The 23,392-nt window shown below is 42.0% G+C and overlaps 1 protein-coding gene across 4 annotated transcripts in view; it reads left to right on the top strand.

The window, feature by feature from the left end:
- PTPN3 (protein tyrosine phosphatase non-receptor type 3) overlaps window positions 1-23,392 on the top strand; it is a 158,404-nt gene that overhangs the window by 16,508 nt on the left and 118,504 nt on the right. The window contains exon 1 of one of the 4 annotated variants that reach the window (XM_059479266.1): window positions 22,631-22,779. The exons of the other annotated variants lie outside the window; for them this stretch is intronic. The gene's annotated coding sequence lies outside the window, so the exon portion shown is untranslated. Of the gene's footprint in view, window positions 1-22,630; window positions 22,780-23,392 lie in introns of those variants that run through there. 4 annotated transcript variants of the gene reach the window in all.

The following is a 23,392-nucleotide window of genomic DNA, read 5'->3' as shown; positions in this document are numbered from 1 at the left end:
AGAGTTGCATTTTGGAGGACCATTTCAGTTCTCAGAAATGGAATTTTCCAGTAGAAATATTTCGTTGGAAAATCCCATGAACCTGATTTCTGCTGCCTTTATTAGACAGGGTCATTCTGAGACAGAGGAATTTGGGAGCAAATAGGTTGTAAATGTGGTGGCCTTGCAGAGGGCAGAGGACTTACTACTTAGACATCTTGAGGTTGCACTATAATGGGTGCTGTCCTACCAGGTGCTATGACTACATCTTGTGTATTATACAGGTTTAGCCACATTTTTGTGAGCTATTATTAATGCTGAGTTGCAGCATACGCCTTTGGAAGCAGTACAGTCAACGCATACCTGCTTACAGGGAAAAACAAAAAAGCCTCAAATTTCCTCTTGGCTGGCTCCTTCCTACTCCACCCAACTCAGTTCATGCCATTCAAAAACAGAAGTTGACATCAAGTAATTTTCTATTGTTGGAAAAACAGTCATAAGAAAACCCACATCCCTTGTTGTAAAGGCATTGGAAGGTTGTGGAACAGGTAAATTTGAGGACTGCTTCTTTTTAGATTGTTTGCAAATGTGTCATCTTCATTTCTTGCCCTCACCTACTATTATTTTAGCAGTGGTAGCAGGAATGGGCACCTTAGCCACTTTCTAATCAAATTAACCATGCCTCCTCCCACTCACATGGAAGTCTGGTTGGATTTGCCAGCTCGGATTTATGCCCTATGGACATGAGTTCAGAGGCACTTCACCCATTCTCACAGCTTTAGTTGGCTTGTTGCTGAGGTCTAATTCTGTGGTAGTTGTTGGTGATACTTTTGCATGGCTGCACAAAGATGGATTAGCTACTGCACCAAAAAACACTGAGATATTTAACTCAGCTGAGATGATCAGACTTGGTATTAAATGCAGAAATCAGAATCAGAGAATGGGATAACTGAGATTGGCAGGTTAGCAAGGAGAATATCTGAAGAATTTGGATTTGGCTCATTTTATTTTCAGGTGAAGTCACATGGGTTTTGAAATATCTATAGAATAGGCAGGTGTCAAACCACAGTTCTTTTCTGCTTTGAAACTTGGATGGTTCAGGCACTCTGCTGGGATTTATCAGTACAGCTCCAGTTATCTCAGTGATGATTTTATACTTCACAATAACTAAGGGGCTTTTGCCTGAGGTATGTTTCATCTCACAGTCTTAATTGTGCAAATAGAAAAGATTATTTTTCAGGAAGTTTTTATAACCCAAAGTCCAATTTTGGATTTACACTGGTATAAACAAGAAGAAAAAACAAATCAGACATTCTATTTAAGATGCTTGTGTTTTAATAGCTTTTTAACTATTTCTGTACTAAAGTTGCACTGATTTCCAGCTTCTTTAATTAATTGATGCCATGAGTGTAGCATCTGCAAAAGATTAATTTTCTAATACTCCCTTTGGAAATGGTTCTTCTTAAATGACCAGGTATTTAAAGCCACTTTCCTGTATGAGATGGATTCACTTTGGGGAAAATCCCTGCATAATTAAAAAATATTTTGGGATTTTTTATTTATTCACAATTTTCTAATATGCTTGAAATTCATCAGGATGCAAGACTTCATTTATTAGAATATCCTTGAGCAGGAGCAATTGCAGTAAGATTCACTTCATTAGAGACAAATGTCATCCTTACAGTAATTGACCTACTGTTCACAGTGAAGGACTTCATTAACCAATTTTGATTTGAGGCAGAAACCTAAAAAAAAAGAACAAAACAAAATACAACCTCAAAGTGAAGGTTACTTTTGTCCTTTCTTTCCCAGTGGCTTTGCCACTAGGTTTTCTATCCACATATCATAAGATGAAGCCACTGAAATTATCACTGGCTTCAATAAACAATTAAGTTTTCATGCACATACATCCAGTCTAAGCTGTGGCTTTACCTTTGGGACCATTGGTAATGCTGTGGTTGTCACTGAATCAGTGTTGGACTCATTTTGTAAATAATTACATCTATTTTAAAAAGAAAGAGTAGCTGTTCTTTTAAGGCTACTCTACTATTTCATATCAGTTCATTCCGTGGAACAAGGCATATAGAAAAGGTAAAAGCTGAAGGTGTGTTCTGCCCCCTCCCTTCCCTTTTTTCCTGGAGCAATGCTTGAGAGGTTTCAGAGCTATTATGCCTTGGAGTGCACTTGATGCAGCCTTTCCCACTTGTTTCCTCCAGCACCAAGCAGGGCCCAGGCAGGTGCAGAGCAGGAGGAAGAATCTACAGGCTTCCTTGCTAATTGGTCCTGCAAAGGTTTATGCCTTTAGAAATGCCCTTTTTCTTCCAGGACAGGATCTGGTACAGGGTAAATGCCAGTTTCCTGCTGCTTGTGCACTCAGTTTGTATGTTCCAGTTGTCTTAGAGATGAAAAAGCCACAGGGTTACACTACCTCTGTACAGCACCTAAATCATCCTTCTCCTCCAAAGAGACTCCTCAAATTCACATAGATTACTGCTTAGCAACCATCAGGAGTACCACAAACCTGTGTGTGAAGTACCAGCCCAGCACTCAGTGATGATCAGCCTTTCCTAGTGTGAGTATTTCCAGTGGACAGGTTACAGATTAACCAGGCAGAGAGGCATTTCTCCAGTGACCAGCCTTTCCCAGGGTGATATTTCACAAAATCTCAGAATGGGTCAGGTTGGGAGGGACCACAGTGGGTCATCTGCTCCAATCTCCATGCTCAAGCACATTGCACAGAATTCCATACATATGGTTTGTGAATATCTCCAGTGAGGGAGGCTCTACAACCTCTCTGGGCAACCTGTTCCAGTGCTCAGTCACCTGCACAGTAAAGAAGTTCTTCTTCATATTCAGGTGGAACTTCCTGAGTGACATTTTCTGCCCATTATCTTATTGCTCAGCACTGCTGACAAAAGCCTGGATCCATCTGCTTCAGATACTTACAGACACTAATTGCCTCCAGTTTTTGTTTTTCTTAAGAACATGCAGGAATCCAGCTGAGCAACTGAGCCCTGTGAACATTTCTTTAGCAATACAAATATCAGCAGATTACTGAAAGTTGTGCATGGAAAATGCAATTATAAATTAAATCCTACTCTGATGAATTCTGAAGGTCCATCTTCCACAGCAGTAGTTTTGGTATTTGTTATCACAAGGTGCTGGACATTTTGTTTATTGCTGTGATTCAAAGATATTTAGCACTGTAACAAACTAGGAAAAGTTAAAGCCCTTGAAATGAAGTTGCACCTACTCTCATCAGGCCATACATTGGGGTGAGGAAATAAAAGGTCCTGTCTTGATCCTGAAACATAGTCAGAGAGCATTACAGCGTTATGGGTTTGAGGAACCCAGTGAATGATGTTCATGTGGATTTTCCTTTCAGCTAAGCACAAAAGCACTGAGGTTCAGGAAAGCTCTAAGAGAAAAGAAGAGGTAAAGGACAATGTTGTGATGCCATCTTCCTTCAAAGCATGCAGTCCCTAAAAGGCCATGACATTTACACCCCTGTTCCTTTCTGAACTGAATAGCCTCTGTTATTGGAGCTCCCTGTGACTCTCAAGATTTATTTATCCCGAAAAACAGAACTACAGTAACTATTCAATATTTACAGTAGTTCTGTTTTGGATGCTGTGACTATTGGTATTTCAGCTTTTTAAACTGTTGCATGCAGATGATGAGATATACATGGGTGTGTTGTTCTACATGTGTGCAGGGCAGCTCACTGCCCAGTCACCAGTCCCAAGGCCAGAGGGAAGGCAGGGATCATCATGGAGGCACAGCCATCACAGCAGCATTTGACACTGGATTTCAGCACGGCTGTGGCCAACAAAGGTCCCACTCAGTGGCTGGTTGATGTTGATAACTGGGAGCAGAGGAAGGCTGCCGGGTTTTATCTCTGGAGATCACAGCTGTTCAGAGGCTGGCACTCACTTCCCAGTGCTAGGTTATCTGCAGCATGACTCTCCACATGACTCTGTGGATGAAAAAGTCACAGCTCTGGGCAGCCAGGGCTGGCTGTATCCACGCAGGTCACTCAGTGGCAGCAATAAGCACAGTGTGGCCAGGCCAACCAGCGCACCCCAGCACCTCACGGGGTCTGCAAGCACAGTGGGGGCAGGCAGAGCTGAAGTCACCCCTACCTTGGGCAGTGCTTGCTACAGCCAGGGAAAGCAAGGGGTAAACTCAGACCCAGGTGTTTTTTCTTGCTGTTGGAAACAAGTACAATGCAAATTTCAACGTAAAACAACAGTGGTAAAACAACTGTATGAGCTGGTCAAAACTGAAGTTAGAGTTTGCTTTCCCTCTCCTCTAGTATCAGAATGGAATAATACACTTTCTACCTGTGATAATGTTTCCTATGTTATTTTTTCCATATAATAATGTACTAACATTCATTCATTTTCCTAAAGAATGGAATGTTTGCTTCCTTCCTGCATTTGGCATTAGTTAATGAAGTGCTAGCAAATGTTAACTGAATTCTCAAAGATCTGTTCTTTCATTTTTCTAATTAAGGTTTAATGCAGCCAAACGCATGTGGGGGAAATCTTATTCCTATATTGGAAACAAATGGAAGAAATAGCATCAAATAATTTTGTTAGCTGTTAGCTGATAAAAATAGGAATAATTACTGTGTACTTCAGAGTAAACTGGAAGAGCATAAAATTGATCTTGAGCCTAACATTTAGAAGTCAGTGGGGTAGCAACCTTCAAACTGCTCATTAAAGCATGTTTAAAACCCATATTAAACTTATGCAACGCACCTCAGTTGATAATTTGTGCATGTATTTACCCTGTTCCCATTCATTATCTTAGGGAAATGTGAAAACAAAACTAGAAAATATCAGTAAGTGTTATAAGTATTTGATCAAGCCTGTTGATATGCTTTGCTGATCCAGCTATTTTTCATTAAATGTCACCAAAAAAATATTAATTTTACTTGGCTGTGATGATTTTATTGCTCAGCGGTAAAGGAGAACTACCTCTTTACCCAGTTTCAGGGAGCTACGAAGGCTATGAAAGAAAATGTGGAGCGTAGTCTCCCTCATTTTGCTGTGGTCCCTTTGCACTTTTAGCAATGTCAGGAAAAAGTTTCCTCTTATCTTCAGTGAAGAAATGGATTGGACCCCAAGCCGCCAGTCCAGCAAGTCCTTATGCACACTGACAGCCTCATCAGGGAGTCAAATGATTAGCACAGAAGGTATGCCAAGGAGTCCAAGGACTCAGTTGGCAGCTGGGAAAATCTAGGAATCTAGCTCTTGGCTAGAAAAATGACAGCCATAAACACTGGCTATGGACATGTAGGACAGGTCCTGACTTCACCAGAAATAAGTCATAAGCAGTTACAACTTGCAGGTCTTGAAGTCTCTGCTCTCAGCTTATACAGGAACAGATGGCTTTTTGTTTGTTTTTTAAATATGCCTCATTTGGATCTAGGATCTGAACCCCCTCAGGGCTGCAGGGGAGGTAAATCCTCAGACCTACCAGCCAAGGAGATGGAATGATGGCTGGTCCTGCAATCTCAGTGCATGTGGCACTGTGCACATGGCACTGTCCAAACACAGATGATCTATATGTGACTAGGAGCTGCTCTTTTTCCCCAGACTCTGCCTGTGTACAAAGAGTAGTGAGGTAGAGACAGGATTATTGTGTGTTTAACTTCCTGTTATGACCACATGTTTCCAAAAATGTTGCTATCATTGTGGGATTCCTGAGAGTGAAGAGGGTCACTCTTACACGAGATGACCCAGAACTGGTATCTGAGCTACAGTACTGAACAATTTAGAAAAGATTATCACAGTAGCTAGAAAACTAAAGACTTTACAGCATTCTGGAGAATTCTACCTAATTCCATCCGCACAAAGGTGCTGCCTGTGACAGAAACTCATAGTAGTATTGCTCATGTCCAAAGGGAGGTGAAATCCTCTTTGTGATAAGCTTGTGTGTGCAGTTATGGGTGTATCTGTAATTACAGGCAATGAGAAACAGCGTGGCTTGCTCAATAACACACCTCCTCCCATCGTGACAGACACAGACAGGAACATGCCACATGATTCAGTGGTCACACTCTTATTCCTCCTCTTTCTTTCAGGGCTTCTGGCTCTCCTCTCTGATGTTAACTCATCTCTGCTCAGTTTTGAGCTCTGCTGGCTGCCAAACAGCCAAGGACCTCCAGCAGCAAACATGTCTCTCAAGTCCTCATCTCAATTTACATTGCTTCCTCACTGCAGAGAATCTAATTTGATCTACATTTTAAGGCTCAAACACTTATGAAAGTGTATCATCATAACAAAGATAAGTAGCAAAACAGAGCAGAGTTTTTTGGGAGCATCCTTGGAAAATGGCAAACTGCTTTCTGAAAAGAAAAAGGCAAAACTTTTGAAAATGGTATTGAAAAGGAACTGTGCAGTGTGAGGGCTGCAATATACATCAGAAAGGATTTGAGAGAGGAAAAATGGAGTTATGGAATGAGATCCTTAGATAGGAAATTTATATTTTGTTTTTAACAGGAGCATCAGCAACAACAACCCCTCAGCTCAGTTTACCAGGGCTAACACAGCTGGGAATTCCACTGTTTTCTTTACAGCTAATGTCACATAGTTTAAAACAAAACCAAAAAACCACCCAAATCAAAACCCCTTCATTTCCAGGAGTCGTAAATTGTTATTACCATGCTGCAACCTAGTGTAAACAGGTTCCTGGCCCATGACTAAGGCTGGTCGGCTGCCCTGCAATGCAAACAGCAGCGTGGATCTCTTCCAAAGGCGTTGTTGGACGCAGAAAAGGCTCTGCTTGCTTAGAGTTCCAGACTTCCAGTTCACAGTTTCTTGCTTGATTGAAAGCTTCAGGTTTAGGGTATTTCCACAGAGAACTTGAGTGCTGGAAATGTGGAGCTTTATAAAAACCTGCTTTGCTCAGGAAAGAGGAAGCTGCGGGATAACCGGGGACACCCAGGTCCGGGTTTATGCGCCGGGCACACCTCCAGCAAGCGCAGGAATGCGTCTTCCCGGAGGTGCAGGGCTGTGCAGCGCCAGCCGAGGTGCCCAGAGCAGCACGGGCAGGATCGGCACTCCCGCAGCCGCGGCATTTTCCCTCTCTCCCCTCCCGCAGCCATGGCATTTTCCCTCTCTCCCCTCCCGCAGCCGCGGCATTTTCCCTCTCTCCCCTCCTGCAGCCGCGGCATTTTCCCTCTCTCCCCTCCCGCAGCCGCGGCATTTTCCCTCTCTCCCCTCCCGCAGCCATGGCATTTTCCCTCTCTCCCCTCCTGCAGCCATGGCATTTTCCTTCTCTCCCTTCCCGCAGCCATGGCATTTTCCCTCTCTCCCCTCCTGCAGCCATGGCATTTTCCCTCTCTCCCCTCCTGCAGCCATGGCATTTTCCCTCTCTCCCCTCCTGCAGACATGGCATTTTCCCTCTCTCCCCGGCGGGGAAGCGGGGACGGGCGGCGGGCAGCAGAGGGCGGCACAGGACCTGTGCAGAGGCGCATCAGCATCTTCCTCGGCAGAGCGGGGAAAACAGTCCTGCAGTTATCCCGGTGAACTAGTTCTTGTCAGCCTAAAAGCTATTTTTATGTTTATGTCATTCTTTCTTCCCTTTTTAGAGGGAAAAAAAAGGAAACAAAACCTGCAGCAGTATTTCCAGAACCTTATGAACTCTCAGAAGTGCTAGGACTCTGAGAGCGTTTTGTTTTGTTGTCTTTTCTTTTGGGGGTTTTTGCTTTGTGGGGTTGTTTTTCCCCAGCTCTTTCTGAGAATGATCATTTTGTTTGTGACTTTCTTTTAGTAATTTGAGGCCACTTTCACAGGCTTTGCTTTTGTGGTCTGACTGATCTCAGCTCTCTGATTTGCAAAGACTTTTATTGCTGTGGATGTCAGAGTACTTGCTGCTGCAGACAGACATTCTTTGGAAGGCAGTTTAAGTGTGAAGGGTTTTTGTGAATTACACTTCCTGCAGGTTTGTCACCTGAGTTGCTCCTGACTCATCCATGAGTTACCCACCTGCAAAGCAGCACTCCTGCCCCACAACAGCATACTCATGCACAAAATTACTCACAGGTATCTTTCTACTGAGGTTCACACCAGTTCAAGTGTTGATTTTATTCAAGAGATATTTCCTTTTGCATCCAAAGAGAGATTGTGATGTTCTTTACTTGTAGTGCTAGAAAGTGAGCAGGGCTGAGCAGGAGTTTTATGCTGTTCTTTTCAATCGTCAGGCACTGTTAATGACCTATTAAATTCCCACAATGTAGCCAGAAATGGAAGCAATGTATTTTCTGTTTAGAAAGATGCAACACACATTGCTGGTGTACACTGAATAGGTTCTTTGACTAAGCATATCATGGTCAGTTCAACTAATGAAATTTTACTTCTCTCTACAAAATCTGCTTTCTTGGGTTCACTTCAGAATTCAATAGAAACCTGCAAATTTTGTGGCTACCTTGGACAGTGTATCCATTTGACTGGATGTCACTGGAAGTAATGCCTGAGCTCTGCTGTGTCCTCTGTGCCTGTAGTATCCAGAACATTATTTTTTAACATGGACACTTGCTATAAGTACTAGTTGTCAATTTAAATAAAATTCCACGATTCCATTATAAGAAAGTTATTTTTGGCCTCCAAGATAGCAATTTGTATTGACTTATCAGTCTGGCCTGCTAGCCAAGTATAGCTTTATTCCTTACCCTTGAGTTAAGGTACTGAGAAGGCAAGTAGCCATCAGAAAGACAGGGAAAATATGGATTGATACAAACCTAGAAAGACAAGCTTGGCAGAAATCCACAGTATTTTTGGCTGTTAAAGACTAATGGTTTTCCCAGCTCAAACACTTTCAAAACCACTCAAGACACCATGGGATTTATTTCATTTTAGATTTTATTTCTTAAAGCTTCATGAGTTCATGGTGCTATCATAGGAAATGCTATACTACAATTTCACACACTTCCTATTTTTTTTTCTAACTGACACATATTTATGGTAATTTCCATCAGTTTTCCAGGGTACTGAAAACATAGGTGGCAATTTTCTGAAGAAGAGAATTTTCTGGAAGGTTATCACCACAAACAAGCAAACAAACAAACAACCACCCATTTTTCTTTGGCCATTTAACTGAATGTAAATTGAATTAGGAGACCACACCTAGATTGTCACCAAATGAATAAATGCAGCAAGAAAAGAAAGTGGTGCTTGTGAGTTGTGCCTTAATACAATTCTGCCATTATGTAGAAACTATATCTTGAATTTTAAATGTTCCCAGCTTCTATTAAGATGATAGAGTTTCATTTATATTTGAAATATAAAATAAAATCCCAACCTCTCTAGGGCAAAGGAGAAGAGCTGGTGGGAAGAAATCTTTATGTTTGAGAGCAGGGGACTAGCCCTCTAAAGCATCGTTCCTTAGATTAGATTAGATTTGCAATATGGATCTCTTTAGTAGGCCCTAGAAATTAGGACAAATGAGTTTCATGTAGTTTTACTTCAATTTCTTAAAATTACTGAGAGGTCTTCAAACTGGGGCAGAGTCAGATAAAATATCTCCCTCTCTCCTCTGAGATGGCTAATAATAGTGGTTAAAAGGATTTGTTTCTGAGCCTTACTCCCAGTCACCAGAAAAAGCATTCTTTAAATATAATCTATTTGCTCATTCTCGGCTAAATGTATGACTGTAATAAAAGTGTTTTCCTCCCTTCCATATGCTCAAAACCCCCATGTTGCACTTTCAGAAACGGAAAGTTTTATTTGGTTGATCATACCATCTTATATTAATTATAAGGTCATTTCCTTTCAGCAAAAACCCCCTAGAATTACATCTGGAACCCCACTCATCTATGGGCCAAATTGTCTTTTTCCTTTTGAGCTATTTATTTTTCAAGGCATTTCCTCATGTTGCATTTTTGAAAATGATAAAATAAATTAAAAATACAGTGTGTGGCAGATATGGTCCTTTGCCTGCATTTTAAAGTGGAGTAAATCACAAATCTGTCTTCTGTGTAGAGGAAGATTTTTTGCATTTCCAGAAAACAGCACTGTTGACTGTTTAAAAAAAGTAGTTTATGCCGTTATGAAACAGAAAGGCCTGGTTTCTCAGCCAGTCAGCTTCATAGAAATTTTTTGCTATGACTCAGCCTTACCAAGTCGTTTGAGTTCATGCTCAATTTATTTTGTTGCATTAATCATTTTCAAGTTGTCCTCAGAAGTGACTGACAGGCAATGCTTTCCAGTGCTTGGATCCTGGTGTCACTTTCTAAGTCTAAACTCTCATATTGTCCCTGAAATACAATCTGGAGGAGTGACTTCAAGATACTGAAAAAACATGTCCCACAGAAAACTTGCACAGTTGGGCTGACAGTGATTTTTATTTCCTGCATTTCATTTCTCTCCTATGATGTGTAGAGTTCCAGAGCAGTTTTGTCTGATATGAAAAAAAAACCCAAAATACTATACCAAATGTTCTTTTCACTGGAAATATAAAGGCAATAAAATTATGGTTCCATAATGAATTTTTTAAACCAGATCTTAAACTTTCAACTGTGTAGAAATGTGTTTTAACTTCATGCATATGAACAGTCCTCTTCAGTTTTCATGGGACTCTTTATGGGCACAGAATAAAGCACCTGAACATGTACAGTTTTGAGTCCCTAAGTACATAATGTGATTTTTAATACCCATTTCAACACAAAGATACTAGTTTTTTCACCAGGGGGCTTCTTATTCCCACCCTCTGTTAGAATAGAAATAAATAAGATTTAAAAACAGACTGAAACAGTTATTGATTTTTAATATATACCAAGGCCTTCCTGACCGAAAATTTTAATGAAAATCAAACTTCATGTTTTATACCCTTGGCAAAATGTTATTTTCATCATGAAATATTATATTGAAACAAGTTCTCTTTGTTATACAAAGTACACAAGAAATGTTTCAAAAGTATCTACCTTCATATGAAAACAGCATGAGTTTTGCCCCAGTGTTATATAGATCACCACTGTCAATTTCTTCAAATAATTCTTTAACAAAACTCACCAAGCTCCTTATAATAAGTCCATCAAAAAATTAGAGCTATAATGTTTTACTTAAGACTCTTTTTCTAGGTCTTCACTATAAAAAAGTAAATAACTCATTCTGAATATTTGCATGCTTTTGATGTGAAAATCTGTGCTAGTTCCATTAATATTTAGGCACTTGGTACTGCAGGTATCAACCAAATTTTTGCATGAAGTTTAGAGTTGCAAAGTTAATGGCAATAGCATTCTACAGCAGGTACCCCACAAAATATTCTATGTACTAAATACTCCTGTTACAGCATGGATTACAAATCTTATTTAATTCCACACTAAGTTATGAACATTATGAAAGTGGGTTATTTGAAACTGCATGCCCTTAAAAAGATTGGATTTTCATGAGCATATGTCTAAACATATAACACACACATCTTCTGTGGTGGCAATTATCCCAGCTTGTGGAAGAGACACTGAGATATTTAACTGCAAGGGATACCAGGACAGACCCATGAAACCCCTAAAAGGCATGCACAGGTTGCAGACAAAAGGATGCATTGTCCTCTCTGTCACAAATCTCCAAAGACTCCCAGACAAATGTGACTTGCAGGAAATGCCAATGTTGTTGTTGGGACTCATCACATAAATAAGCACAGGGAGATCACAAGCTCTTCAGCATTTGCTTCAGGCCTGCTGTATCTCTTCCATTTCTTTGAGCTGCACTTCCTGAATTTCACAATAGGTGGGAGAAAAGATTTTTATAATCTAAAGTCTATAACCTTAATGCTGGTTGTCAGCACAGTTGCCAAGGTTGAATTTATTGAACATGCTAACTCAAAGAAACTCTTGCAGATAACAGTTGTCTTGGTATTGACAGGAAAAAATCAGCCAGACATGCCCCCTCTCACATATAATATTGTTATGTTTCCGTACTACTTTTATCTACTTTTTTATCTTTTACGTTCTACCTTTACAAATATGTTCTCAAGGTGAGGTTATATACACACCAGGCAATCTGCATAGCAACACAGGGCAAGTTAAATTCAGGTACAGTTAAAATATTCCCCCTTAATTACTTCTTTGGTGTCATTATAATCAATGTAAACTGTTCCATTAACAAGCTACCAGAGAGCTTATAAACAGCTTGTGCTAAAGCAGGGATTGAAGGGCAGCTTAAACTCTGAGCTCTATTGCTGTGGCAGGATGAGCTTGGGCAATGCTGCACAGCAGTCACCCACGCCAAGGGGCAAACCCTGTGCTCTCATGCTGTGCTCGCTCCTAAGAGCCAGCCAATCCATTCAGGCTGGAGACAGGAGAAAGGCTGGCTGGATTGGGTTCCTAATAGCTTTTAAATACCAGAAGCTTTTTGAGGTTTCTTATCACTAAATGATGCCAAAATTTCCAGGGAAAGAAAGCTGCTGTTTGTTTTATTTATTCTGAGAAATAAATAATTGTTTAAGTTTGTCTCTACAGACGTTTGCAGCAGAGCAGCAGTGAAGTTCATTCTTCTTATCTCTTTAGAAATATGCATATGTGATGCAGGAGAGAAGAAATGGGGAAAAAAATAGGTTAACTTTTTATCATTATTTTGAAGTTTCCTTTCACTTTTTCAAAAATGCAAAGAAAATCTCTTGAAGTTCTGTGACATATTTTTGCATATAAGCACTCAGAAGCTTTGTATAGCAATATATCACCCCTTAAACCCACAAACCTTTTAGCAGTCTATCTGAATTACTTTTTTACTTCATGCAAATCATGACTGAAATTAGAAATGACCTTCAAAGACAGCACTGCAAATGATAGGTAGAACATTTGTAATGTTGTCTCTGGGTTTATATTTTCAAAGGATCTTGTAAAACTCTTCACTTCCTTGCCTGTGCTGTTTTGGTGGCCAGCAAAGCAGAAGTCATTATGTTTGTTTTACCTCTCTAATGACCATGCTTTGCCAAACATGTGTCTGTAAGATACATCACAGTTCTTTAAAAACAAATTGTGTCATGTAATTAAAAAAAATAGTTTAAAAGCATTGTGTCAAAGGCTATTTCTGTTCTCAGCTGTTAAAATCCTAGCACGACTTTGCTATTTTCTTTGCCTTTAGAAAGCTGCTGATCTTATATTAGTAAGTGAGCCTAACTTTATAATTGGAACAAATGATGAAATACAGTGAAATCAATAGTAACAGTGTTAAAATAAATATTGTGCAGAAAAATAAATGTTACTATTTATGAATCAGGAAAGGTCACAGACTATAGAAAATAATGAGCGCATTTATCTGAACTACTGTATCAGAGTCAAACTGAAAGCTCTCTGATCTGAGTCACCCCTTTGCAAACGCTTCTCTCTCATATTGCTTATAATGGAAACAACTTGTGTAGCCTTTGCCTTTGCTGTCACTGAGGCATAGCTGTACGACCCCATCATATAGCCCCCACTCCCCTTTAATTCAAGTGGAGCCTTGTTTGATGATAAAACCATTGCAGCAGGGAACTATATTTAAAACTCAGTGACTCATTCATCTTACGCCCTTTTTTGGAGTCATTAGTGGGTCATATAACTGTATATATTTCATTCAAATTTCCATTTATATTCCCTACCTATAACTGTAGCTATTTTGCTCCAAATAATTCTCTGACCAGAACAGCAGCCTCTATCTAACCCACTGTAAGCAGCTACTGCCACCTCCCCTTCTCCTCACCCCCCACCCCCTCTTTATTTTGTGGTCTGTTCCTTGACAATTTTTTAAACAGAGTCTAATCTGAAATTTCCAGATAGCAGCATACCAGGTTGCAGCAGTGTTCAGTGTGTGGTACTTGGAGCTACTGACTCATAAAGAAAGGTTTGGAGGAGAAGCATCAGGAATCATTTGCATAAAGGCTAAATATCCTACTCTTATCAGCTTAATTTGTTTCTTTTCATATTTATAATAGTCTTTTAGCAACTAGAAAATGTCAAAATCTTTTTTGCTTTGCCATTTCCATCCAGTAAAGAAGTTACCATCTTTTTTCTTTTCCTTTTTGAATAGGCATGAAAACTTAAGGTTTGTTTCAATAACAAACACATCAGTTTATACAGAATCTTATCATGCCAAAACATCTTTATGGACAAGCATCAGCAATGAGATCAGCTCTGCTTTGAAAACAGTTTTTGTTAGCTATCAGGCTTTACAGAGATATAGTGCTGCCAGAGGAAATGTGGGTGATTATGTCATATTGTAATTCAAGAATTATAAAAATTTCACATGGAGTGGAAGGCAGGAAAGGAAGAACATGTGACAGTGCTATATATTTGTTTATTTATAGGGGTGGTAGTCAACCAAGAGTACACAAACTCATCACATCAGCAAACTAGCTCCACACAGGTTCCATATGCATCTGTGCATCAAAAACTGCAGATCCCAGTGGAACTAGATGCCTAGTGGCATCCAAAATTCTTGGTTTGTTCCTACCTTTCCTAATAAAACAGCAAAACACCTATATGTGACCCTTTAAAAATCAGTATGTCCTCCTCCACCATCCTGAAGATTTCAGAGCCATTAGATGCCACTCTTACCACATGTCTAATCCAGAAATGCTGGCATTTATTTTTTGCTAGGAAAGTAGGATATAATGATTAGACTTCTTTCTCTAACTAAAGCAATTCTAAAGGTTGCTTAGGCACCTGGTCACTCTGGGGAAAAAATATGCCTCACTCTGCTTGGAATAATTAGAAATGAGAACGCTTGACTGCAGTGCCTGGGACCTGGATAATAAATTTTGTTCCTATTTACTCTGGATGGGAATGAGTCAATCTAAGTATCTAAAGTAGCAACTCAGAGCCTGTTTTCCTATTTTTGCCTTGCAAGGACATCAGCTTCACTGCAAATTCCATCATAAGGTGATTCAGGGAGAACAAAACTAAACACCATTGTCTAGATATCTTTGTGCTGCCTCAAAGACTAACTTTTGAGAAATCATGTTGAACTTTAGAAATGGTTTTGTAACAAAGAGGGAGAAAATCAGTAGGTTATGTTTCTTCTCAAAAGTGGCAAACATTTTAACACAGTTCAGTAACCTCCAAAAAGATAGCTTTGTGACAAGGAATATGTAATAGTCCAATAATAAATGGGATGTTGTAATTGAGGAGTTTGCCAGGAGGTCAGAATTATAAATCTGAATTATTTTAACACCTTTCAGTCGATTTCTTTAAATTCTTCTCTATGTGTGTAATCCATAGAATGATGACAGTCTTTTCAGAGCATCAAATAATTTCTCATGAGAATTGTTCATAAGTATGAACAGCATGAAAAGTCAGGGACAGCAAGGGTATCTAGAAAGTCTAAAGTGGGATTTAGACTAAATCTAAAACTCCTGCATCTCAACCCTTTATGTTTACCAGACAACAAACTACAGACCTTGGGGCTGCACCTGGAGTTGGCAATGTGCAGTCGATGTCCCTCGAGCTCCACTCCTGCCCACACTCACACTTGCAGTAACAGGGCTGTGAAACCACAGCTTGGAGAGTACCTGGTCCTGATTAGAATCCAGAAATAAGGGACATAAATCTTACTTGCATGTAAGAACACACTGGTGGAAACAGATCCCAAGTGAACAGAAGTGCCTCTCTGGAGCACCTGAGGCAGAGATGTGAGATTGGACAGGTACCTGTGTAGGGAGCACTTCCAACCACTGACACTGGCACCTCTCTGCTGAAAACAGTGACCAAGCACTCCTGATTCAATGTGCTGACACAGTTCTCCAACACAACCTGAACTGGAAAACTTTCTTTATGTACTCTGTTGAAGCAGCCCAAGAGCTGAAAGTAGAATTTTACTCTGGGCATCTGTGTGTTCAATGCTACAACATTCAGCTTTTAAGTTCTTGGATACTCTGCCTTTTTGTGCCTGTCACAACAAATAGCACCAGACATATCTGAGACATTTTTCGGGGGCTCATAGGAGAATAACCTCTCCAGCTGTTTTATATCCTAAATACCTGGAGCAAAAGACCTCATAGTTACTGAAAGTTAATAGAAGTTCGTAGTTAAATTTAGAACTTCTTCTCATCCCGCCAAAAAAGGAACTCATTAGTATTTTCACTGTATAGGTTTTTAAAACATCAGCCTGCAAAATCAATTAGTCTAGCCAAGCTTTTGACTTCCCCAGACTCCAGACCTAATTCTTTATGTCTTCTCCCCTTAGGTACATTATAACCCCATGTGCTACTGGACTGAATTGTGCTGAATACAAAAATGCTGACGCATTTGCACATTTCATTAGGAACCTCTTAATAGAAGTATAGTTAAGGGGGTTTTTGTGTTTGGTTTTTTTGGCTTTTTTTGGTTGGTTTTTTTTTTTTGTTGTTGTTGTTGTTTTGTTTTGTTGTTGGTTTGGCTTTTTGTTTTTTGGGGTTTTTTTTGTTTTGGGTTTTTTTTTTTTTTTTGTTTGGTTTTTTTTTTTTTTTGTTTTGCATTGATTTTAACCTTTAGAAAAAAAGCTGCTCTATTACTCATCTCCTGAAACATATTTTCCTTGTCATGGGGTGGGGAGTGGGTGGGAAGAGAGACCTGTTTTTTTGGTGGCAGGTTTTTTTTCCCCATTTTTGAGTGTTAATGAACACTATTGTAGGATAACACAGGGAAAGGGAAGGCTTTTTGTTCCATTCATATAGGACACCGGGTAAGGCAGAAGCACTGCTGTCACTAATTGGCCTGTGTGCCATCTGTTGGAAGGTGCTTTTGATTTTCACAGCGGTCACAGCAGCGTCACAAGCAATGCAGGCAGAAACAGTTACCCAGTGAAACCCCCTGGGTAGAAATGGTTCACAAAGAACTTGCAAGAGCAGAGTTCTGCCTTTTTAAAAGAGAAGTCTAAGCGCAATAGGTATGTATGTAACAACAAATTAGGAGACTGGTCCAGCCTCTCTTAATTCGAGTGATTTTATAGGATATCAGGCAGTGGTGAGACACAGGATGGCAGCTAAATCTGGCCTACCCTGCAATGTAAATCAGAAGAGCAAAATAAGCTTTAGGGTTTTTTTCCTTTAGGGGACATCTCAAGTCTCATCATTAAGGTTTGTTGGTTGTCTGCTAAATTCAGAACAGTACTTCTCAAGGAACCAGGACAGTGACATGTTAGGTTTAAAGACTTTTATTCCACCTTGTTTATACACATGTGAATTGGGAAAAGAAAAAAAGAGAAGGCACTTGCTCAATATGAGACTAAAAATAACATGTTGCAGCATATGATATACTGAGTTGACTTAAATATCACACTTTTCAAGAGTGTATATAATGCTATTTTACTTATTTTGGCCTGCAGCACAGTGTCTGTACTAAATCTTGTGTGCTCGCCCCTCACTTTAAAGCTGACACAACCAGTACAAAATTAAAATGGACAGCCTGATCAACAACATTCCCCACCTACATCATGCAAATCAATCAACCAGAATGACAAGAAAAGTGCCCAACACTCCCTAAAGGCTCAATTCCATATCTTTTAAGCTTCAATTAAAGCAGCTTTCTTCAATGCTCCATCTCAAATTCAAATGATGCAGAACTTAAAATGGACTCCTGTTTTACTTCAGGGAGTGGTAATTTTGAAAGGAACGAAGTATGTTTTACAGAAAATTAGCATAGTACCATGTTGCTTCTCCTGTGCAGCTATATTAAATATATATGCTGGGTTCATTTAAATAGGATTAATTTAAATATGCTTTTCATGGTTAATTGCTAAATGTAAAACATTTGCAAATTTTAGACAAAACAAAAATTATTTGACACTTCTTTCCTATGAATCATACTTTTTGATTAAAAAAGATATGTCCTGGAGTGGGGAAATACTGTTATAGGTGAATGAAAAAAATTTATAGGAGTTCCAGCAATATGTCTCCAACTTTCATAATTTATAGTCATTATATATTACTAATAAGAGGAAATTTTGAGTGGCCATAAGGAGCAGTAAAGGAAGACTATGCCAAAATGATAATTTGAGTTGAACACTTGTCAGTAACAGAAAGGCCAATATTCATGTAAATACATATTCAGTATACTACTGATCAGATAATCAAGTAGATATAAAAATGATTACTCAATTTTTTTTATGTACCTACATGCAAATTTTCCAGCTATGTGTTCAAATGTATTGAAGTTTAAAAGCCTGAATTGATTGTACTTTCACTATTTCCCTTAGAAATACTTTTTTGCAGCCTGGTACAACTTTCACTGATTAGGTTTAAGTGCAACATTGTAGGTATACCCCCAGCTTCAATTTTTTCCGGCGCCCTTCCACTCTGTTTAATTAATATTTCACGATACACATTTCATGAATCAGCACATGACTTGCTTCATACATGCTTGTAAGTAAATGCAAGCACTTTCAAAAATGTCAGCCAAAGTGTGGGAGGAGGATAATACCCATGAAGGCTGTGCAAGCACATAAATTACTTTGGCCAGACAATTTACTGTCTAACTGCTGGGAACATTCTCTGGCTGTGTGTATTCACACTCCCAGTCTGTATTCATTTAAACTGGTGTTTTGTGGTAATGAGAACATACTCTAAGCCACTTAGGATTTTATTTTTTTAAAGTTCACAATTGGTTTATGTTTTTAAATGCCTTGTGAACTTGAGATAAGGACAGTGGTTAGAACTGTAGTGTCTCTGGAAGTGGAGAGAAGTTTATTCTGTGCTTGCATATGCAGATCTACCTATAAGGCAGAGTAACCACAGCTCAGATTGCCAAATATTTTTCTTATAGAGATTCTGCTTTTGTTGCAACTGTGTCAGAATGTAATTATTTAGGATGAAGTTTCACATCATGAGTTTCTACCTCTGGCTGAACTGATCATAATTTTGCCTTCTCAAGAAGAATTACGATAAGGAATTGCTAATATAAAACAATCACACAAACTCCCTAATTGTAACCAATTTTTGAGAAGCTTTAGCATGTTCATGATTCTGACAGCAAGGAGTCTTTTGTTGACAAGAAGTAACTCCTCCTAAATTTGGCTGATTAATTTCTGAAAATCTGTGTGTGCAGATATTTTATGGAGTCATAGAAGAGTTCGGGTTAAAAAGGACCTTAAAGATCTGGTTCCAACCACCCTGCCATGGGCAGGGACTCCTTCCACTAGACCACGTGGCTCAGAGATCCCCTCACCCTGCCCTTTAACATGTCTTGGGATAGAACACTGACAGCTTTTTACAGCTGCACACTTTTCCTCAAATCACTACTGGCTAACCTAACTGCAGAATTTGTCTATATTAAAAGTAACACTACTCACAGGTTTTTTCCTCATCTGGTTTTAACCTGATCCCTGGCCAGGGAGCTGCTCCAACTGCACTCAGAGATGTTTGTTACTGTGACAACACTTATGGGCGATGCTGAGGAAGTTAGTTACTCCAGCTGGACTTCTTTCCTCTGATCAGTAATTGAGTTTTGAGGGGGTTTTTTGTGTTGTTTTTTTGGTTTTTTTTTTTTTTTCTGAGTAAAATGACCAGAGGTTCAGGTTGTGATTTCTTTTTATTTAAAGAAGTGCTCAGAGATATGGATAAACACATTCAGAAATTTAGTTGAAAAACTGTGTCTTAGATGTCTTCAGCTGGGTACTTAAGAGTATGAAAACAGACGTCCAGTCTGTAGGGATTAACATGTCCAGTGAATGGAAGATGATCCTGCAAAAAGAGAGTTTGTTTGTGTAATTACAGAAAATAACAATGCCTCAGCCATAAAAGGTGAAAATAACAGACACAACTTTTATCCTGTTGTTTTTATGGGGTTTGTTTGTCTGGGTTTTTTTCTGAGAGGAGTAGTGGTTTTTCTTTTTAACTTGAGGTTGGTATTCTCATGGAATTAGTATCTTGTCCACATTTTTGATTGTGTGATGGGAAAACAAATTTACACTAAATTAATTAATATTTATCAAATTTAGCACAATTTTAACAAGTAGGTGATGAGTAGAGGATTCAGAAGTGTTTGCTATAAGCTGATACCACATTTTGAGGGACAAATCATCTCTTGGTGAGAGACACTGCTTCTATGGTATCCTGTGTGTGGCAATCCTAGGTATTAAATTACTTTTTCTCTTCCATGGTCTTAATAATATAGGATTCTCTACCTTTCCATAAAGTCAAGGAATTTGGGAAAGTGCTTTCCAAGAACAGAATTTTTGAGCTGAAAGTAATTGTGTGCAATAGAATCTGTAGTCTGTTCCAATTAAATCTACAACTCCCAATCAAAAGTGGGGGTTACTCTTCTTCACTGGCATGACTGGTAGCACCTGATGAAATAAGTAGTAGTTTTTACTCAGGGGAAGACTGGGATTACATATTTCCTTCAAGGCTCAGCAGTAGAATTTCTGATGCTTGTAATGAAAGAGTTTTCTGCTGCACAGATTTGGACCTGAGTCCAGGAACTGCAGCACTAAATCAAAAGCCTGATAGACTCGTATTTCATCTCTAAAGTCATCAGGTCCTGACTGTGATTAATTGCAATGGATAGGCTCTCATGCCTCTGAATTGATGCTCTTACAGAACTACATGGGACTATGTGAAGGGCAAGATGCAGTAACCTTCAATATGGGGAGCAGCAGCATGGCCCTTGGTGGTGTGTTCACTTTGTGTATTTGTTATGTAGCACCGTTTTCCTGCACTCTCTCTAAAAGAAAAGATGATGACTATTGCTTGCAAAGTACTTTGGAAAATGCTGAGTATCAGTTCAAAGAATATTTAACTTCCTTCCATGGAACACAAAGCATTATATGGGTCTAATCCTCATTTATTGAGTAGCAGAGGTTCTGGTGGAAACACAGTGACCTAATGGGCTGATTTGGGAAGGCAATGCCAATGTTTTTTAACACTCTTATTTTTCCAGAGTTAAATAAGCTCACACTCTGGAGTAATGTTATAGAATTAACAAGTGAACTAATTCTCATTCTGAATCTCAGAAACAGTTAAATAGAATGAAGTCTCAATATTGCATTAAGGTTTAAATGCATGGAACATTAAGTTTGTGCACCTTTAATAAATGACTGGAGATTAGATTATTAGATGGTTTCCTCAAGCATTTGGGAAAGAACACTTTTCAGGGTAGATATTAGTGAACACGGGCATGAGACAGAACCATTCAGAGAAGGCTGTAGGAAATCTGCAAAATCCTATGAATCAGCTGTGCTGAGTAGCAGTGAGCATTGTACCTGGTGGGAAAATCTGTGACACAGCTATGCTCCTCCCAGTACTCAAATTCAGATAGGCAGTACTGTGTAGACATGCTCAAACTGGCTCCTGTTCTGCCTTCACCCGAGCTGCTGCCTTCATGTCACTTTCCCCAAACTAGCCAAGAACGTGGCATCCCAAGAAATGGTTCTCTAGAAGGGCAGTACAGATAAGAAGATGGCAAGAGCTAAGTTGCATTTCGGAATACCCCATCTCTGCAGCAGACATATCTGTACTGCATACTGCAGCACAGAGGTCCCTGAACTAAGCTTGGAAAGGCAATATGGAATTTGAAACAATACAGCCATGTCAAAGAATTGTCTGATAAACTTTTCTTGGGCTTGTCTCCGGGGGCTTTTTCTGGGCGTGGGTGTCTTGCAGGGAGCTTCTGGTTCATCGGCTCACTCTCTCCCTGCTCCCACCCCTGCATTTGAGTTAACAGAGAGGGATGAAGGCAGGGACCAAAACAGATCAGGAGAGCATCATAACACTTTCACACAGTTTTGGAGGGTTTTTCTGAATACTTTAAGCAGACTGTTTCATTGATCTTATGTACATTCGCATTAGCAGAAGGGCACAAGGACCAAGCACCAGGAAATTCCTTTAAAACAGGAGAAAGCATGCCACGGGATTGCTTGCCCATTGAAGTCCTCAGCTTCAGTTAATTAGCGCCGCAGGAAGGCTCAGCTAATTAGCACGGGTGTAGAGTTGCCCTGACCCAGTTGCTCCGCTCGTAGGACCTGAGCTGATCCCTCGGCACGGCGCTGCAGAGCGCGGTGCCCGGCGGGGAGCAGGGGCGCGGGGGAAGCGGGAGGCACCGCACGCATCCCGAGCCTTGGCCAGCCTCGCCGGCGGCCAGACCTGCCCTCCTCCCGTGCGGGGAGGCCATGGGGCGGGCTGTGCCACCAACTGCGGGCTCTGGGGACACTTCACTCTGGGGACACTTCGCACCTCCTGTGACGGCCCCGTTGTTCCCCAGGCCATGGCACGAGGCACAGCCGGTTCCTCGTCCCCTGGCAGGGTCCGACAGCCGGCCGTGTGGTACGAGCTCGTGTCAGCTTCTGGAGCCGGCCACCAGAGCTCCTCGTGCCGCACTGCCAGCGGGCACAGCCCGGGAGGAGCTGTGGGCACGGCGGGACCCGAGAGGGACCGCGGCCGTGCGGGAGCAGGTGGCGGCGGGGCAGTCCCCGCCAGCCCTGCTGTGGGGCGGGAAGGGAGGCGAGAGAACAGCCCCAGCCCAGCCATCCGCTGTGACACCGCTCCGGTTCCCCCTGAGGGAACGGCGGAAAGCCCCGAAGCGCTCCGAGCGGAGCCGAGGCAGAGAGCAGCGGCGGGACGGGCGGGGGCCGGGCGTGGGCCTGGGCCGCTCCCTCCGCTAGGGGGCGGGCGCGGGCGGCGGGCGCTCCTCAGCGCCCCGCCCCGCCCGGCCGCGCCCCGCCCGGCCAGCCCAGGCGCAGGAGCCGGAGCCGGCGGCGGGATCGGGATCGGCTCCGTGGTGCCGCGCTCCGCACCTGCTCTTCTCGGTCCGCACGGTGGCGGCGGCCGCGACGGCCGTGACGGCCTTCTGCGCCCCCTGGGGCAGCGGGGCGGCGGCGGCGGCGGCGCGGGGCGGCGCGGCAGGTACCGGGCAGGGCGGCGGGAGCGGCGCGGGGCGCGGGGCAAGTTGGCGCCGCCGGGGCGCCTCCGGGAGGCGGGGGCGGCGGTGCCGCCGGGGCCGCCCCCGCACCTCCCTCCTCCTCCTCCCGCACCTCGGCGGCGCGGCGGAGTGCCCGGGCGGGCGGCTGGCCCGCGCCGCGCTTGGCTGTCCGCCGGCCCCGCGGGGGCGAGCGCTGCTCCCGGCGGCTGGCGCGGGGGAGAGCGAGCGGGAAGGTGCGCGGCTGTGCCGGGCTGGGTGTCAGCCCGTCGCCCGCCGAGCCGAGTCGAGCCGTGCCCTCGGGGGGCGGCGCTGCTCCGCTCCGCGCTGTCCCTCCGTTTTCTGTTCCGCTCCGCGCCTTGTGTGCTTAGCGCCGGGCACGGGGGAGGGCGCGGGGAAGGTCCCGTCCCCGGGCTCCCCTGCTCTCGCCTTTGCTGCCTGTTAATATAGGGCGAGTTTGGCTCCTTCTCTATTCCCAGCTTTTCCCCCCCAAATCGTTGGCAGAGTACCGGACTTGAGAGTATTGTCGAGCCCCGAGTGCCTCGGGCGTGTTCAGAAGACGGGAGCGCTGCGGGCGCAGAGCGGCCCTGCCCCTGCCCC

Source organism: Ammospiza nelsoni, chromosome 1, assembly GCF_027579445.1.
Source record: "Ammospiza nelsoni isolate bAmmNel1 chromosome 1, bAmmNel1.pri, whole genome shotgun sequence".
Classification (NCBI taxonomy): Eukaryota; Metazoa; Chordata; class Aves; order Passeriformes; family Passerellidae; genus Ammospiza; species Ammospiza nelsoni.
This window is presented reverse-complemented; position numbering and strand designations above follow the sequence as displayed.